Genomic DNA, 20,536 nt, shown 5'->3' with positions numbered 1-20,536 from the left:
AAAGAAAACTGTGGAAGTAGGGCTAATGTAATGATTTACAAAAAAAAAAAGAAAATAAAAAACAGTGCATAATCCAGGTCTTTATATATCAAAGACTAATTGTCTCTGCAAAATAATAATGAGATTTTCTTAATTAGCCGGATACCTATAAAAAGTGGTCATTTTAAAGAAAATTGTGAAGGTGACGTTAATGTAAAAATCCCTCCAAAAAAAAACACCCAGCATAGTGGAAAAGTGGAGCTTATGTAAAATACTACCCCCCCCCCCCCAAAAAAAAATAACAAAGTTAACGTGTGGGCAGTGGCGAAAAAAAAAACAGGAAAGTTACCTTGTGTGTAGTGTTGATAATCATTCCAGAAAGAAAGAAAAATTGGTAAACACAAGTATATAACAAATGTGTTTCCGCATTTACGTTAAAACTGCAGCGTAGGGATATTGTTTACATTCCCAAAGCATTGCTGTATTTACAATATCTGCAAGTGTTCTGGACGTGCAAGCAAAGACTTTTGACGCTATGCATATTTTTATACATGGTTTAGTTGGGCATGTTTGTTCCAATAATTAAGGTTAACCGTATTTAAGTGTCTGTGTATGAGTGGTAAATATGTATGTACTTGGTTTTCCTGTTAGGAGTATTGTCTCCTGTAGAGAGCGACGCCATTTTGGAGACTTTTTGAAGTGTTCGTTTATGTGGCCAATATATTCATTACGGAATATAAGAATGTAAGGTTTCAACCAATCAGATTGGGCGGGATATAACTAGAGAGGTGTTATTATTTATGAGTTGGATAATGGAAAGTTAATGGCATGTGTATGTGTTTATGATCAAGTTACGAAGGTCGAAAATGCAGAATGATTGGGGCGGTAGGAGGACTTGTTATTTAGAGGGAAATATAGGAATTACTTGAACTTACTAAAGATGGTTGCAATTGTGATGGTGTTGCTCCTAGAAACAAGCGTGGGATTCTATTGCGACTAAATGTGCCTAAAATACCGTTCTAAAGTTACATAAGGTAGTGGCTAATAGACTAGATATAATAAATTTTTATGTGGTATCTGTTGTTACAAACTTACGGTACTTTTGTCCAGAGAGAAATTTCTGCAATCAAAATATTATATATGGAGATAAACTCTATTCCTAGAAATTCCATTTAATGAAGGAAGAAAGGAACTTTTTTTTTTGCAATTATGTTAGGAAAACAAATTCGTGCTGTGAAACTATTACAAGAAGAATACAGAATTTGAAGCTCATCATATCATATTCAGTTTAATGCGTTGGACGCTTTGTAGATTAACATATCTCTGTCCAGGTTTTCATTTATCCCTGTTTCTCTCAAGTCCATTCTTATTAGTTTCTCACATGTTTATTTAGCCTTTCCCTGTAAACTGACCTTGCTATCTTAACTGTGCTACAACTACCAATTCAATATCTCTCATTTTTTCTTTTAACATGACATTGTTATCGAAGTTTCCTGTTTTGCGCACATCTCACGATATTGTCCTTTTTGCGCACATCTCACGATATTGTCCTTTTTTGCGCACATCTCATGATATTGTCCTGATTTTATCTTCCTCTGAGATCATCATCTCTAAGATTTTCTTCAAGACTCACATTACACATCCATGGTATCATTCTCATATCATTTCTCTCCGTGCAACATGTCCTCAATCCTCATTTAGGGATTACCTTCGATACACAATCACATTGCTTATACAGCGTGATAGATTCTTCTCTTCATTGAATATGCTAAGCATCTTCCATAAAACGCAGTAGAGAAAATTTAGCAATTAGTTCCATGTTGCTATAATAATGGGTTTTCCGTTTGATGCTAGGCACATGAAGAACGCAAGGAACGTTATTTGCAGTGATGGTAGAAGGCGAGATCTCACAAGAGAAAACAAATCCAAATATTGTTAAGTTATGCTTTAAAATTTAAAAAAAAAATGTTACTAAAAGTGTTTTATTTGATGTTCCAAGCATAAAGTTGCCAATCATTTTCAAAAAAAAAAAAAAAAAAAAAGAATTAATGATCATTCAAAGTCTTTTAAATAATTTTAGTTACTATTTTTGGAATTACTTTTTTTTTAGTTGAAAATTCTTCAAATATATCTCTACTTATTAAAAGAATATATTTATATACGCTTGCACGTAGAATGAATCTCTAAATAACACTAGAAAATTAGAGACTTTTTTTCTGCTCAATTGTTGCACTCTTCCTGTCAAGTTTAAAAGAAAATAACATATTATATTATGTGACTATTACCATTCCACACCAAATACTTTTTTAGTTTTATCTATTACAAGACAAATATAAATGTGTGTGTGTGTTTGTGTGTGTGTGTGTGTGTGCGTTTAATTATATATATAAATATATGTAAGTCAGATGTTGAAGTTTAAGTATCAATTCTGACTTGGCATTTTTCAAAAACAAAAAATTCATAAAGAAAATACAGAAGGCTCTTCTTGCATCGGCGTAGATATGACAATCCCACAGAATGATAAAAATCCAACAAAGCTGATAACATTATGAGACTACTGGATGTCTCTCGCTTCAACACCGAAACAATGCCTGGGAGCAATGCTGTTGTACGATCAATAACCATTGTATAAACATCATAAAGACATACGCGACACGTATTATTGTAATACATTTATATCTTCAACTCAGCCAATGGCTAGCATACATAATAAAATATTTTGCTTATTAACTGATTTAAGCTAACAAGGAAAATGGGAGAGTTTCTTTTCTCTATCTATTATCTCTGGTAGCATTTGCTACTCTAGTATTAATTCATGTCTCAACACGATCGTTTCCTATCTAACGTTGGTAATTTAATTATTCAAACTATTATACCAATACACCAATCATTAAAACTATTATACCAAGTTTAATTATTATTTCTTTACTATGTCCAAAGAGAGAGTATTGTTGTCACATCTGGGTAGGAGCTGCTAGAAATCCCTTATCCTACCTTGACAGAGTTCAAATTAGACTTCATAACCTAGTAGGGGATGACCTTTTATCTTCTCTGCAACCTGCGAGCCTGTCTCTGCTTTATCGTTATTTTCATGGCAAGTGCTACTCTGAGATCCAATCTATGCCCTACTCGGCAAACCTTCACGAGAAACACTTGTTTAGCTGAAAACACTATCAATAATGTCCCCCCACTTTTTATCCGTGCCTAAACCTAAACGTAGATTCCATGAACAAAGTTTCTTTCTTAGAACTGCACTCCTGTGGAACTCTCTTCTGTGTTCCTGCTTTTCTAACAGACTACAATATGGTCGTCTTCAAGTTCAATGCAAACAAGTTCTTGATGAGCCGTCCCCCTTAAGTAATCCAATTTACCAAATTTACACTACTAACGATTACTACGATATTGTCCCATTGACTACTGTACACTCCTTAACCCTTATCCTCGAGTGACCTCTGGGCCTTGATAAGTGGTGACTTCTTTGTAAAAAAAGAACTAACGAATTACTGCTCATTAAGGCTTTGTGCCACTCAATTATAAAACTTTAGTGGCTGAACTGTAAGTACTTAAAGAAGAGCAAAAAGAATTGACACTTGGTTTACTTTCAGCAGACTCGTATTTCTTACTTCCCGTTTTGTCATTTCGTCTTCAAATTTCATGAGCGATGTTTCTTACAAAGGTGGAAGAATTACTGTTTTTTAAATTAAAATGTATCCATCTAATACTTATCATTTACTAGTTTTTGACATTGGTGTACAAGGAGCGTTACAAAAGCAATGGTTTTTATCTAGTGTATTATTGGACTCCCGGACATCGTCGAGTAACCCAAGCGAAGAGATTATTATTGTTATATAGATGTTTTGAATATGAAGTATTCAATAGAGGAAAATGTATTAAAAACGAGATATTTCAATAGACATTTAGAATTTAGAAAAGTGTAAATGTAAATATGCGTTAGGAATTTTAACTTGATAAAATAGAATTTACTTAGCGTTAACATTGAAATGGAGTGCGTGCCACGTATCAGGTTACTGTCTTTGTGCTACGTTGATGTAATTACGTAGTCACATAGACAGAGAGAGTCGACTACCAGTCGGAGAAGAATAATAAAAGTTGGGTCCTAACCAGCGTTAAGTCACCACGGAAGATATCGTTTCTGCAATCAAAAGATTTTGAAGAAACGCGACCTTAGCGTGATGTAGACCAAATCAAAAAATACAATGCTTTTTAGCTCCGATGGAATTTGGGAATAAAGTTATCTCCATCTCTCCTATTATATAAAAGGAACTTTGTCTGTTTGTGTGTCTGGGTTTGTGAGTTCCTTACGTATAGACTCGAAAACGGCTGGGCCGATTTTAATGAAATTTCACGCGAATATACTTTATGTGCCTGGCAGTGTTCTTAGATAGGTTTTGTATCGAAATGTCTTCGATAAGTATCGATATTTGATATAACCCAATGAAAGAAAGAACAAGCGACTTTGGACAAAGTTAACAGCTTACACAGCGCAACACCACAAGTGCATTTCAGAAAGTTTATTATCATACAAGCCGAAAAGCCCGACATATAAAATCAACAGTAGGTTCTTTGATATGACAGGAGCGCATTCGAATATAATGGTTCTGTTTCAATCACAATTACACCATAATATTTGACTTCTTCATTTTAAACTTAAATTCAAGGTAATATCACCGCACAACAAGTAAGGCTATGCATATAAAATCAACGGTAGGTTTTTGTGGCAGGAGCGCGTTTGAAATGGATGTTTCTGTATAGAGCACAATTGAAGTATGATACTTGCATTTTGCATTTTGCATTTTAAACTTTAATTCAAGCCATTATATAAAAAAGTAATTTATAAAATCAATACTAGGTTCTCTATAGTGCAATGTAGATGACTGCTGGAGGTATGTGAAGGTTCCTCCCGGTGCATCGTGATGGATCCCTAACTAGAGAGGCCAATCAATCGATTTGAGTTTAAAATGTGCGATTTCACTGATTTCGATGACAATAAAAATATGAGAGTGTGAAACATTCGTTGATTGATCAGCATTCAGTCCGGGCAAGGTCGGGTTTGCCTGCTAGTATATAGATAAAATTCCAATTGGCATATTACATGACTTCAATGAACAGACCAACCGAGTGAGAGACTATTCGTCACAATGAAAAAGGTATGTGCTTTGTCTGAGTCAAGTAAACAAAGACGTTTATTTGTTGATAGTAAAAGACTGTCCGCGTACTTATATTTGTTTTGATATGAACAGTAGTTATATGTGAAACCCACACAAGTATTCACTTGAGAGACATTATACATACTAGATAATCACACGTATTGAGACGTACATAGACTCAACACACTTGAGACGATCACAAACGCACATAAATATTTACATATACACTCGTTATATACACTAATATACAATATATCTTCTCAAATGGATCAGAAGTGATGCAAATTGCATTGTTATGATGATTGGAGATGGGTTCGACGTCAAGTGCCCTTTCTTTAAGATCTTAGTACAATTCGATTGAACAACAGTATTAATGTTGGTGTCCCTCAAGGTCCATCCTGGGCCCAACTCTCTTCCTGATTTACATCAATGATCTCCCAAAACACATACTTAAATCATTCGTTGACATCTATGCTGATGACACGACCATCTATGGCAACACATCAAAGGCTGTAAATGACAAAGTTCTCTCTGATTCTCTCTCCTCTGATCTTGAGCGCACGGTACAGTGGGGGAAAATGTAGCTGGTTACTTTTAATGCATCTAAAACCAAACTCCTATCTTTACATCAACAACGCTCTGATCCCCATCTGGCATCAATTGAAATGGATGGCTCTCGTCTTGGGGAGGCTCCATGTTTTGACAAGCTTCTGAGATTGACCTTTACTCCTGATCTGAAATGGAACACATACATCAAATCTGTTGGCAAAGTCGCTGGAAAAATGGTGGGATCCTTCTACCGCTCCAGTAGATATCTCACTGCTGATGCAATTCTCTATGTATATAAAAGCCAAGTACGTCCAAGAATTGAGTACTGCTGCCATATCTGGACAGGAGCTGCTAAAACAGCCCATCCTGCCTTGACAGAGTACAAAATAGACTTCGTAGTCTAGTGGGGGGTGCCCTTTTCTCTTCCCTGCAACCTCTCTCCCACAGAAGAGACGTTGCGAGCCTGTCTTTATTTCATCGTCAAGTTCTCGTCTGAGCTCCAATCTCTGATCACCCCTCGCCAATCTTTCATGAGAAACACTCGTCTAGCTGAAACTACTGTCATTAATTTTCCCCACTGGTTATCTGTGTCTAAATCAAAACGTAGATTCCATGAACAAAGCTTCTTTTTTAGAAGTGCACGCCTGTGGAACTCTCTTCCGTTTGCCTATTTCCCACCTGACTACAACTTTGATGTCTTCAAGTCCAAAATAAACAAATTCCTGATAAACCGTCCCCTTAAGTAAGACACTTTATCAGATCTCCATTACTAACGATTACTACGATATTGTCCCAATTGATTACTGTACACGCAATAACCCTTATCGCCGAGTGGCCTCCAGGCCTTGATAAGTGGTGACTTCCATCTAAAAAAAAAAACACGGTGTCCCGGACCATTAACCAACACTTTAACCATTATGCTAATGATTAATAATGATCATAATTAATTATAACTTAAAATTAACACTTCTACCTCATCATCGTTGACGAATTGATAACAAGCTATTCATGTCGATTAAATCAAGGTAACAGAGCGCGGACACGCGTGTGGCAGCAGTCGTAACCGTAAGACAGACAACGTATGCAAATGACTGAGCCGTGTTCGAGATTACATCACAGCAAGAAGGTAGAAAAAAAAAGATTATAAAAAAGAAAAACACGGCCCGAGAAGGAGACAGACGTGTTACACACGTAGCCTGACAGCGACAGGAGAGAGCGACAGAGAAAGACGTGTCCTAAAAATGTTCGGACAAAGACAGAGTACTACGTGGTCGTCACGGTAGAGTCTTGTTAAGCATATCGAAGGACGATAAGACTTTTGAACAAGAGAGAAAGCGTTATTCTTGAAGTACCTGTAAATAAATGTCTGTTGTTTAAAAAGAAAAGGGTGATTCGAATCCTTTCCTTGTTTCTGTTTCTTTGTAACTGTCTGAATACAACGTGTGGGTCCCAAGTGTTTACATGTAACGACTAAGTTACATAAATAGTGAAGTTCAAAATTTTTGAGTTCGACTATAATGCTCCCAAGTTCAAGAAATACGTTGAAGAAGATCGGCGGTTACATCGGCGAAAACGTTGTGAATAAAACAGGCTAGATGAGAATAGTAGACAGAATAATCCAAGTCATAGAATGTTAATTTACTTCAAAAATACAAACTGCTTTCAAAATGAAATCGAAACAATTTAAATAGTAAATAAAACGTTGAATTCAAGATCGCGTTATTTAGGGTATTTATTTGCTTCCCCACGAAAGCAAATTAGGCACAAGGCCGTTTTTAATGAGGGGGAGACCTGCTCCCTTAAAAGTAGGACGAATGAAACGTTACTTGTTTGAAAAGCAGATGTGTTCAAAAACAGTGCTATGTGTTCCTGAATTCTATTTTTAAGTGAGTATCGAAATATAGCGGCAGTAATTCAAATGAAAATTAACTCGGCGCCTTAACCTCATTCTTTGTCGCCATTACTGTTCAAATGAATCAGAAAAAAAACTATTACAATCGTTATTATGTGCGTCTCTATTTTCAAACTTTAGAAAATATCCACTAATGAGTGCTCTCTCTCTCTCTCTCTCTCTCTCTCTCTCTCTCTCTCTCTCTCTCTCTCTCTCTCTCTCGTTCTTCTTATTTTTCGTAATACATTTCTTTCAAAGTCTTATTTAAATTTCCTTTTCTTGGTTCAACAGCTACACCCACATACACTTTATGAGTTCAGATGTACAAATAAAACCTAATTAAGATTACCTGATTAATAACCTGGTAAAATAACTCAGACGTTTGAACTTAAGACTGAAGATCTACATATGTCGTTTTCGATCACGACTTCCGTTTTCTTTTTTATAAAAATTAATTATTTCCTGGTATCCTAATTAAGAAAGCGGCTCTCCTTCAATTTAATCAAAATCAACGGTGAAATAGTTTTTATAGTGTCCGCATAGACTTCGTTTTGTTGCAGAAGTGAATAATCCGTTCCGGGGTATTTAATGTTCATATGATAAGATTGTAGGCCAAAACAAAATCACTGCGTATTCGATGGAGCTCAAGAACGAAAAGGTTTATCTTCCATACGACAGTAGTAAGGGTTAGAGTATTCGACGGAGCTCAAGATTTAATCTTTCTTCTCAATTATTAAATCATTTCTTTCTGATAGGTTCATAAGAGTAGTAATTGAGGGGCAAAAATCAGAAGCTCACAGTATTAATGCTGGTGTCCATCAGGGGTTCATCCTGGGCCCAACTCTTTTCCTGATCTACATTAATGATCTTCCAAATCACATCCTTACATCATTTGTAGACATTTATGCTGATGACACTATCATTTATGGTAGCACATCTAAGACAGTAAACGACCAAGTTCTCTCTGATTCTCTCTCTCCTCTGATCTTGAGCAAGTGGTACAATGGAGAAAGGAGTGGCTGGTTACTTTTAATGCATCTAAAATCTTCTCTCTTTACATCATCAATATTCTGATCCACATCTGGCATCAATTGAAATGAATGGCTCTCGTCTTTAGGAGGCCTCAAGTTTTGACAAGCTTCTGGACTTGACAATTACTCCTGATCTTAAATGGAACACGTACATCAAATCTGTTGCAAGGGCCGCTGAAAAAATGGTAGGATCTTTCTATTAATCCAGTAGATATCTCACTGCTGATGCAATTCTCTATCTCTATATAAGAGCCAGGTACGTCCAAGGATGGAATACTGTTGCCACATCTGTACTGCCTTGATATAATTCAAAATAGACTTCGTAGCCTCGTAGGAGATGTCCTTTTCTCTTCCCTGCAACCTCTATCTCACAGAAGAGATGTTGCGAGTTTGTCTCTGATGTATCGTTATTTTCATGGAAAGTGTTCGACTGAGCTTCAGTCTATGGTCCCCCATAGCCAAACTTTCACAAGAATCACTCGTCTAGCTTAAAACACTATCAATATTTCCCCCCACTCTTTATCTGTGCCTAAACCTAAACGTTTTCCTGCTTTCCAGCTGACTACAATATGGTTGTCTTCAAGTCTAACGTAAACAAGTTCTTGATGAGCCGTTCCATATGAGTTAACAAATTTACCGAATATTCATTACTAATGATTAATATATTGTCCTATTTCTACTGTACAGTCTTTAACCATTATCCTTGAGTGGCCTCTTGGCCTTGATAATGTGGTGATGCCTGTGTAAAAAAAAAGAACGAAAAGGTTTATCTCCCATATGACAGTAGCCATTGCAAATTGCATTGCTTTTATGTCTGAACCTATGCATTCATGGCCTGAAAGTTTAATCTCTGTTGCAGATATTGACAGTGTGAAACTCTAAGAAAGCAGCCCCTGACATGGGCGTGTGTCAGAAGCAGGGACGCTTCATTTAATTCCTGATAAAGATGCGTTGAGAACAGTGGTGACTTTGTGGAAAAATAAATTCTGGATCACAAAAGGTCACTCGTTTTAATGGTGCCACTTCTGTCTTTTTTTTCTTTTCGTGTCATACATAAGACCTTGGTAGTTGCATTAAAACTTCGCATGTACGCATTGTTTGCACGTAGCATTTCTTGCAGATTACTGATAATGATTATTCTTTGCTCTTGGTTAAGGTTGCACTTGACTTCTGTTTGATCTTTATGTCCTCCAATCTATTATACATATAAAAGATGAAAAGACATTCAATAATTTCCCACAATCTTTATCTATGCTTAAACCTAAACGTAGATTCTATGAACAAAGTGAAACTGTCTTCCGTTTGTTTGCTTTTCAGCTGACTACAATATGGTTGTCTTCAAGTTCAACGTAAACAAGGTCTTGACGAGCCGTTCCACTTAAGTTAACAAATTTACTGAATCTCCATTACTAACGATTACTATATTATTCAATTGACTACTGTACACTCTTTAACCCTTATCCTCGAGTGGCATTTGGGCCTTGATAAGTGGTGAATCCTATTTAAAAGAAAAAATCATCTGATATAAATATAGTTCTATGATTTAAATTTCATTGATATTGGAATCTTTAATTGTATTTTCTGGCTCCATTTATCACCTGCGTTATACTTAAATATTGAAAAGTACAAATCTCGATTTTGTTTTATTATTCTTGAATTCTTCAACGGATTTAAAATACATTTGGTTTTAAAGTAAGTGTTTAATGATATTTATATTTTTGGCCAAACAGGAAAATCGTTAAAAGAAACGAATAAAACAACATTAGTACAATGGCATATAAGAATCTAAATAAATTCTTAATTCTTTTAAAATAATATTTATTTTCTGCACACTATATCTTCTATTCCCTTTCGTCCTATAGATTACAAGCCAAAAACACGCAGATGCTCAGCTTTATCACACCGTCCCATAGATGTACACAGACACACAGACAGACCCGGCATTGTTCAGATCATCTTAGTGTGTGTGGAGAGGGGGCAATTGTTCGATATGCCCCTCGTCAAAAGAACATAAGTACGCAGTGGTGGGAATCTTTATTGACACAAACGTATTAACACTAATAAGAGTTCCCCATTATAAGTGACCCCTATGGGACTCCACCTCTGCTTGTAGGAATCGGTGATGAATCCTATAAAATACACCCACTTCCCATGGTGGATTATCACGACAAGTTCGGTAGCTCTACGTCAAACAGTGTGAGCGTGCATAAGGCTCCCAGTTGTAAATGACACCCTTGGGGCCCCACCCTCGTTGATGAGAGTGAGCGGTGTAACCCATCAAATCCGTGCAATATTTTTTTAATATTATTTTAAGTGAAATTCAATTTTTACAGTATTTTTTTGTTTATTATATTGTTAGATAAAATTAGAAAATAGTTTTTAAAAAATACTTCCATATGACTTGGGTGCATCAGCTTGAATTGAAACCAAAACTTATGAAAAAAAAATATATATTATATATTTGTAGTCATCGACATACAGTCCTGTTTCGTTGTATCACAACTCATCAGTGCCGTTAGTCCAGCATCTCTCCCAAGCCAAGGATTGAACCTAGAACCAGCGGTTCTCCCACGCGACCATGGAATTGACGCCCGTAAATAACTCGTCGGAATGTCTATTTAAATAGACACCCGCCACCACTTTTATAGTGCTCAAATCGCATGTTCGTAAACAAACAAACAACGAGCTTCGCATTTTCAGCCAATTAAGTAGCGGGTGAGATTATTTACGACAGTGCTCTACCCAATATATATAACTTGAGTACCTTCGGCTATAACCGAAACCAAAACCTTTGAAGAATTCTTGGTCAAATTATTTATTACAAGAAATGGAAGTCCATAAGAATTAAACGACAGTCACTCGGATGTAAACGTGACACACAAAATAAATAATACACACGCTTTCATATTAATATATAGATGAATAAACGTATGTTTCTGAAATCAGCCATTATTTTTGTAATATATTTTACAAGATTCGAATCAATAAGTGGTAGATGTGGTAAAAATACTCGATGCATGAGTAATCGATGACTTTAATGTTAAGCATAGCTTTCAAATTATAATGTTATTATTTCAGTGCAATATCGTAAATGCAGAAGTACCAGAAAAAATTCATATAAAATTTTAGGCACAAAATAAACTTGAACATATTAAACTAAAACTTTTGAAGTTAAATTTAAAATAAACATGAACATAATTTTGAAGTTAATAACAAAATAAACATGAACATAATTTTGAAGTTAAATTTAAAATAAACTTGAACATATTAAACTAAAAATTTTCAAGTTTTTGGCTGAAAAGAAATTTGGTTTGGTGCATTTGAGGTGCGTAAATTATTTGCCTGAAAAAAAAAATGATGACATACAAATCTTTGTCGGAGTGGAGGATTGGCCGTGGGTCATTGGAGTAAAAAAGGGGTTGGGGTATATGCTATTTTACCGTCTTTTCACGCAGTCACATTTTGTGATTATGTGATTTATATTAACAAGATGACTAATATATTTTTAAACGTATATCAAGATATTAAGAGGCATATATTTTAGTCTATGGTAGCCAGATATTAAGAGACGACATTTCAAACGGCGTTAATATATAAGTAAAAGGAAATAAAAAATAGATTAAATTGAAAATTAAATTAAATTAAATTAAACAAAATTCTATGCAGAATTTTAACTAAGTTACTTACTTCTCAGATTTATCATGGTTTTCACACATGGTGAAAAACCGCGGTGAAAGAATATCCAAACGCGAATCAAAAGCATGAAAAAATCCGGCACCAATCTATATATCTATAAAAGTGAAAGTGCCTGTGTGTGTGCGTGTGTGTGTGTGCGTGTGTGCGTGTGTGTGCGTGTGTGTGTGTGTGTACATTTCCCTACGTAATAACTCTCTCAATTTTTAGTCTGCAGACTCGAAATTTGATATATAGGTTAATGAGATTTGGGAAAATCTATGTGATCTGGTTTCGGCCAGAAATTTGACTGTTAAAGGGTCAAAGTTCAACGATTTGACCTTTGAGAACTTTACCAAACTCCTCCGACAATTTTGGGTCTAAACACTTGAAATTTTAGACATAGGTTCCTTGGACATGGATCTAACTAAATAACTTGATCTGAGCCCAAAACAATAAATTTTAAGGGGTCATAATCGGGGTCAAAGTTAAAAAAAATTACCGTTTTTTTTTGTTTTGTTTTGTTTTTGTTTTGTTTTTTTTGTTTTTTGCTCAACATACACCTCCAAACACCCGGGCAACGCCGTCCGAAATGCTAGTCTTAAGTAAAACGGAAACACAAACAAAAGAACGGCAACAACTCTAAAATTTAAATTAAATTTACTCAGTAAATTGAACGTCCAAATCCCTACAAATTACTGTCTGGAAAATCATGGTTGGTTGGTTGGTTCATTCGCTTTCGCTCTCTCTCTCTCTCTCTCTCTCTCTCTCTCTCTCTCTCTCTCTCTCTACCTACTTTAATCGGCAATACGTTGCCTCATGTGCAAATCTCATGGCAGGTGCTCATCTGAACTCCAACCTCTGGTCCCCCCTCGCCAATCTTTCACGAAAAACACCCGTCTAGCTGAATCCACTGTGAAAAATTTCCCCCACTCTATATCTGTGCCTAAATCAAAACGCGGATTCCATGAACAAAGCTTCTTTCTTAGAACTGCACGCCTGTGGAACTCTGTTCCGTCTGCCTGCTTCCCACCGGACTACAACTTGGATGTGTTCAAGTCCAATGTTAATAAATTCTTAATGAACCGCCCCCTTAAGTAAACACTTCATCAAATCTCCACACTAACGTAATGTACTTGCAATAACCCTTATCCCTGAGTGGCTTCCGGGCCTTGATAAGTGGTGATCACTGTGTAAAAAAAAAAATCACCTCAGGAATAAGAAAGCTACAAACGTTGAAAACTAACGCCGAACGTTAAATGGGGTGTTTTACATAAAAACATAATTCTAATGTATTTGTAATTATTCTAATGTATTTGTAATAACAAATAAAAAAAACACACACACACAAATATTAAAAATGATTTTGGGTCAAGCGAGATGTGACGAAAGGGCTATAACTAATTTATTTTTTTCTAATTGTAAATTATTTTTACTTAAAAAAAAATAAATTATAATTCGATCAATCAAAGTATAAAAAATGTCTGCAAAAAGTAAAGAAATTCCATTTCTTTGCGTTTGAAATGTCCAAGAAATCATTAAAATAATATTTGTAAATAAAATGTAAATAAATAATTCCAAGTGTAGAATCTATCATGGAAAAAAGACTATTAATTTTATTCTTTAATGAATAATTTATCCGTTTTTTCCTCATAAGAGAACAAATCCGTTTCGACTGATGTAATCATTCATTTATAGCTCATAAAATCGACCCTGTGTTCTACTTTAGGCCTTTTCTGTCTTCCTTATTAATTAATTGTTTTATTTATTTAATAATATTTAATGAATCACCATCCAAAATATAAATGGTTTTGATTTTTTATTACTAAAGTATAGTTAAAGTAAAATAAGTTGTTCGGGGTATTGTTGAAACCGATTTAGGTGACTGAAATAGAATTTGAACAATATTTAAATAATTTGTGATAAAAAAAAACATAGAAAAGTTAAATTAAACGCCGTTAAATAAGTTTGATATTTAAAATAAAAGATAAGTTATTTAAAAGAAACTACAACACACAGACAGAAAATAATATCAAATAGTTTAACTCTTCCATTCCTTATCATAAATTATTTAAATATTGGCCAAAACCTATTTCAGTCACCTCAATTGGTCTCGACATTATTAACAAAAAACTCATGTTTTTTTTTAAACTATATTTTAGTTTACAAAAATTAAAAACTATTCTATGAGAACCAGGTAGATCCCATAATTTTATTGTAACACACCTGTTCAAACTGAAACACGCTTATCACAATAATCTTATGTGTATCTATATTGTTGACATGTATCAATTCTATGGACGTCAGGCTGTTGTTTAATGGATACCAAAACATCATATGTTATATATAGTGGAAGAGAGATATTGTTCTTATAACACCCCCAGATAAACGTATAAATTGTATGTATGTTGTTTAGCCAGGGGATATGATATCGACGTGTAAACTGAGTCATGTTGTATCAGAGAGTTATCACACGGGCATATATTACAGTTCATATTTATGTAAAGCTATCATTTTTTATAAGAAGAATAATATATGCTTCATACATTCATTTCTTCAAAAGTTCTTCAAGAGTTTTTCTATCTTCAGTGCTGAGCTCCGTGATTAAACATGATAACTAATTCAGACATCTGTCCCTCCTTCTTTTGTGAAACCAGAGAACAACACTTTATATTTTTAAAATATAAATTTATTACAGCTGTCTCAAATGGCCTTCACGAGAGTCTGCATTTCGTCTCTACATGCTTGTTCTTCACAGCCTCGCTTCCTGACTTTTAGTACGTCTATTCACTTGCGTGACTAAACTCCGACTTTTCCGACTCTAAACTTCCCGACCTCCTGACCTCATTCCCGTTACGTCATCATTCAAAACCAAACGTATCTCTAACGTGTGACCTTTCCACGTCTGCCTGCCCAAGGTTATTTTATTTATTTAATTTAGCTAATTTATGTAAACATCTTCAGCTAAAACCCATTTCTAGATTTTATTCTATAAACAATAAATAACTCCCAATATAAACTATTTAAGAATATCATTGAATAGATAGATAGATAACTAATTAACTTTTAACAATGTTAATTATCTAACAAGGCGCAAACACAGGTCCCATGATTTTATTATACCATTTGTCTCCAAACTGAAACGTACTTATCAAATTATACTTATGCGGATATATTTCAAAAGTCCTTGTTAAAATGTGTGGCATATTTCGATTCTATGGAGTTCAGGTGCGAACGCAGACCCCACAATTTTATTCTACACACCTGTTCAAGCTTAACCATACTCATCAAAGTATTCTTATGCGCATCTATATAAAAAAACCTGAGGTTAGCGTTTTCCAGAGGTTACATAACCAATGAAATGTAACGAGGTTAATACAAGAGTGCTCAATACCGAAGTAGAGCAGGGTGTACTCTTTATCTTTTTTTACACAAGCAGTAATATGTTGCTACACGGATTGCAAACTTTGCTTTCGTAAAAGCTGTATCGCCTGAAGAGGTCTCGAGTTACTGGCAACTAGATGACCGAAACATGCTCATGACTGTGTCATGTACTGCTTAGGTTAAAACAAATAAAGAGTATATATATATATATATATATATATATATATATATATATATATATATATATATATAATTTTTTTATATGCCTACAGACACTAGTGCTTCAACCTTTCGGGAATCATCAATGCAGGGTGCCACGATTACCGCCGGTCGGGAGATTCGAACCCGTCTTCATGGTGAGAAGAAAAATAGACCTCATATAGGTTATAAATATAATGCCTATGTGTCATAAAGCATTAAAGATAGAAAAAATAAAAGTAGCTTTCCTAAAATAATTGAAATATACTTTAACTAGCGGGACCTGTGGAAATTCAACAGGGGATTCAGTCATATGTAATATATTGATGTTGGTATTCTGTAAATGTTTACCATAAACTGAGACGCTCTGATATTATTGTAGCTTTTTTGTTAAAAATGCAAAAGCATTTATCTAAGCTAGCACGTCCGTCCGACAAAGCCCGGTCGTAAAGTGCGCTTAAATATGATATTTTAATTCTTGCAGATTTCGTATATATTATTATAGAGTTAATGTTCTCGTATATATTATTATAGAGTTAATGTTCTCGCATATATTATTATAGAGTTAATGTTCTATCGATTTCTAAAAATTATAAAGTTTCGATTTCAAAAATAAAAAGTATGTATCCCTATGACTTGGGTGAATTAGCTTGGATCGAAACCGAAATAAAAACTTATGAAAAAAAAAAAAAATATATATATATATATATATATATATATATATAACTTTAGTTCCTTCAGCCATAATCGAAACCGAAACCAAAACTTATGAAGAATTCTTGATAAAATTATTTACAAAAAAATAGAAGACTTAAGTGCCATCAGCTATAAGCGGTACCGAAACCAAAAGTTATGAAGAATTCTTGTTAAAATTAGTTATGACAAAAAATGGAGTACATAACAACTAAACGACCCGGATGTAAGCGCGACTCAGAAAATAACACACACGTTGTCGTATTAATATATAGAAATCCTTGAATGCATGTACAATATATACTCGCTTCGTATGCTATGGTTGTTCAGAATACTAGTGCATCAAAATGTGAAAGTCTCGATAATAAGATGAAAAATCGAACTGTTTATTGTATCTGGGCCGGTTGACTACAAATATTGTTAGATCGGAAAAGGTCTTGACTCCCTTTTAAATAAGTAATAAGTGGACGTCCTGGCGATTTTTTTGGCGACAAAGCAAAGTCTATAAAATGGCATTAATCAATACGAGTTACTGACAGATGGACTAAAATAGCACAGTTTAGTAGAGAGAGAGAGAGAGAGAGAGAGAGTGTGTGTGTGTGTGTGTGTGTGTGTGTGTGTGTGTGTGTGTGTGTGTGTGTGTGTGTGTGTGTGTGTGTGTGTGTGATTTCAGGTCAAAGAAACAGAGATTCCGTGCCAGGGACTTTATTACTCGACGCAAATTTACGCTTTCTTTCACGCAAGAACGCGCTTTCATTTGAATTATATTATAGGAGCAACTGAACTTGTGCAAAAGAATTCCAACAATGTGACAAATATACTTGGTGGACCAAGTGCAAGCAATTGCACGTAAAGGAACGGTCAACATCTTAAAAAGATCTCTTTGTTGGAACATATTGTGTAGCAGAGGAATATTTCGCATCCTGTAGGATACCCCATTTCCGGCTTGAACAAACTGATAAGAAAATATTTTTAAAATTTATGAAAAAAAAAATGCGAAACAAATAAAAACCAGAGAGGACATTTAGGTGGAACATTGGGAGCTCCGTGTTTATTGCTTAAACACATAAATAAAGTAAGATACATTTCATCATCAGTATGCCTTTCTTTCTTTTTCTTTTCTTTTTTAGCCAAGTTGTTGGTGGAGTATAGAATCAGTAGAAATCTATTTGTTCCTCTTACGGTAGTCTTTTCAAATGTCGGAACCGTGCGTTGGTCACGCGGAATTCACGTAAGGGTTTGTGTTCCTTGATAGAAGTGTTGAATAAAATAAATACGTATTGTTGTATTATGGGTTGGCTCCCAGGTTGGGAAATCGTAATAGTGCGTAGGACTCCCTGGCTGTGGTACATAGCAGTTTTAGTTACGTCGGTCGTCCGTGGGTTCACTTGTTTACTAAGCGGTTGTCATGACAACGAGTTAAGACTAGTGAGTTATCTCACCTTAGACTGGCACTTTTTCCTTATCTTGCCTCTCGTCAATTGTCAAAAATGTCATAACAACGTTGAACCTGAAAACAAAGCGGTTGACACTTAGAACGACCAGCCGTAACTTAAAAATATGCATTAAAAGACGTAAGTCACAATTGCGTTTGTTTTTGTATAAAATTATATTTTACAATATTATACAATTTAAAACAGTTCGTCTTTTTTCTTTTGGTGGTTCTGAAGTTCACAGCGATAGTAACAGTTTTCTCACAGTGCTCTGAGGAGGGAAAATGACGCTTCAACGATCCGGTCTTCAGCAACACATGCTGTTCCGTGTTTCTCCTCTCTCTCTGCTCTGCTCGATTCTCTCTGCTGATTCACCGTTTTTATTGGCATTTTGTCGCTTTGTTTTTTCTATCCACGCGTCCTGTCAATCGGTTGATAGATAATAGAACATGCGTTCTTAAGTCACGTTTTGACCTCAGATGATCATTCGATTTTGTCTTCAACCGAGCGACACGTGAATTACCCACTCATGCCAATATCTGTACTTCCAGAGCTTACGAGGAATGTCACGTTTCTTTGTTTTGTAAACAAAAAAATCGTCGTCCGATTTCTCTGTTTATGACGTAAGCCCTTTCTCTTTTCAACTGGTAGACAATCGATTATTCGATGCCCACTCTTTTAAATCTTTTATTAAAGTTTTTTTTCTTTTCAGTTATGTATGATGGTTCTAGCCATTCATTACATAACAGTATTAGAAACATAAACCCTAACATAAATTAAGTTTTTTTTGTTTTTTTGTTTTTTGGTACTTATACAGAATCTAATCGCGTTGAAATGCCGTTCTCGTTAGATCGCTGTCGTTAAGCGACGTGGAGCAAGGTCATTTTAAGATGGGTTAGTATTTGGAAATGCTAAGCGTAGTTTGTAATTGTACAATGACTGGAATATACATGCGGCAGAGGAATCTGGCATAGCATGACGAGGGTTCATACCACACTATTATCAGTCATCGTTTTATATGCAGAATAAGGATCGTGTTATCGTTGGAATTTTACGGGCAGTTTACGTAAAACGCCGAAAGGTGGCGAAACACTGAACCAATAAAATCATAGCAGGCAACGTCATTAAAAAACATTTATTTACTATTATTAGTCTATATAAATAAAACAGTACATGTATATGTGTGGGTCTGTAAATATTTAACCAATAAACTCTTATACTACTGGTCACATAACACTGAAATTAACAGGAAACAATAACTATGCACCAAGGATTGTTTATAACAAGAAAAAAATCTTTGTTTGCGTAGATGAATAACGCGTACAGAAATATGTCGGCAAGTTGAAATGCAAAATGTTCATTTCAACTTGCGCATGTGTAAACTAATCATAGCTAAAGGCGGTTGAATTTTAAAACTTTCTTATCTTTGTCGTATTACCTCAAGCTGGAGTGCTAAAAAAAAGTTTTTTTTTTGTGGGTTTTTTTTTTGTTCTTTTTTTGTAATTTTTTTTAAATCCGTACTATATATTTGGTATAATATAATGTTCAAGAGAGAAATGGCTCTGCAATAATAAATACGAAATTTACATGAATTAAAATATATTTAAGTGTATTTTTCGACCGGTAAGGTTTGAGCGCCTTCCTTGCTAGTTTATTATAAAAAAATAAATATTGTTTTGAACAAAACACAATAAATAAAAGAAAAGATATATTTTTTAGCTTGCGATCAGTTATTTGTTATCTAAAAAGATATGTATTTATTCACGAAACTTACCTTAGAATGAGCGTTTTCTGTCTTGATTTGAATTTGAATTTTTTTTAAGTTTCATGAAAAATTGTCCAATAATTATTCATTGTATTTTCTTCATAACACAAAGAATATTGTTTTCATTTTTTTTTCAATTTTCATTGAATTGACACCTCTAATAACAGCAATCGTTTTTATCGAAAAAAAAATATGGCCAGTGTTTACGCAAAAAAATATATCATGGAATTTCATTCGACCCTTTCCAGCGTTCTTACCATAAGTGCGTTTTGTTTTAATTTTCTGTTTCGGAAACCATTTTGACCTTTCCCTCTGATTTAGTCACACAATGAAAATCCAAGATGAAATTTTGTGTGGACCTTTGTTATGATCCGATGCATCGAACTAAGTATTATGGTATCCGTTTCATGCAAAGTTTGGGATTTATAGAGATTTATAGAGACTAGTTACCATATTTACTCTAGAAATATTCTCAGAACTATTGGGCCAATCTGCCTGAAATTTTGTATGAATCGTTGTTATGAAAAAATGCAATGGACTATGTATTATGGTATCTATTCGATGCATAGTTAGTGATTTATAGGGATTAGTCACCACAATACCACATTTACTCTAGCAGTTTTCTCGTAAATTAGAGATTAATAAGGATTAGTATTTAAGTTTCCGCTTTTCTCAGAACCTACTACGTTGATCTAGCTGAAATTGTGTGTGGATAATTAAGTGCGACGAAATAAATATTCGTGTATCGGTTCAATTAACAGTTAGGGATCAAT

Source organism: Euprymna scolopes, chromosome 4 (assembly GCF_053919585.1).
Source record: "Euprymna scolopes isolate OS-2025 chromosome 4, ASM5391958v1, whole genome shotgun sequence".
Classification (NCBI taxonomy): Eukaryota; Metazoa; Mollusca; class Cephalopoda; order Sepiida; family Sepiolidae; genus Euprymna; species Euprymna scolopes.
This window is presented reverse-complemented; position numbering follows the sequence as displayed.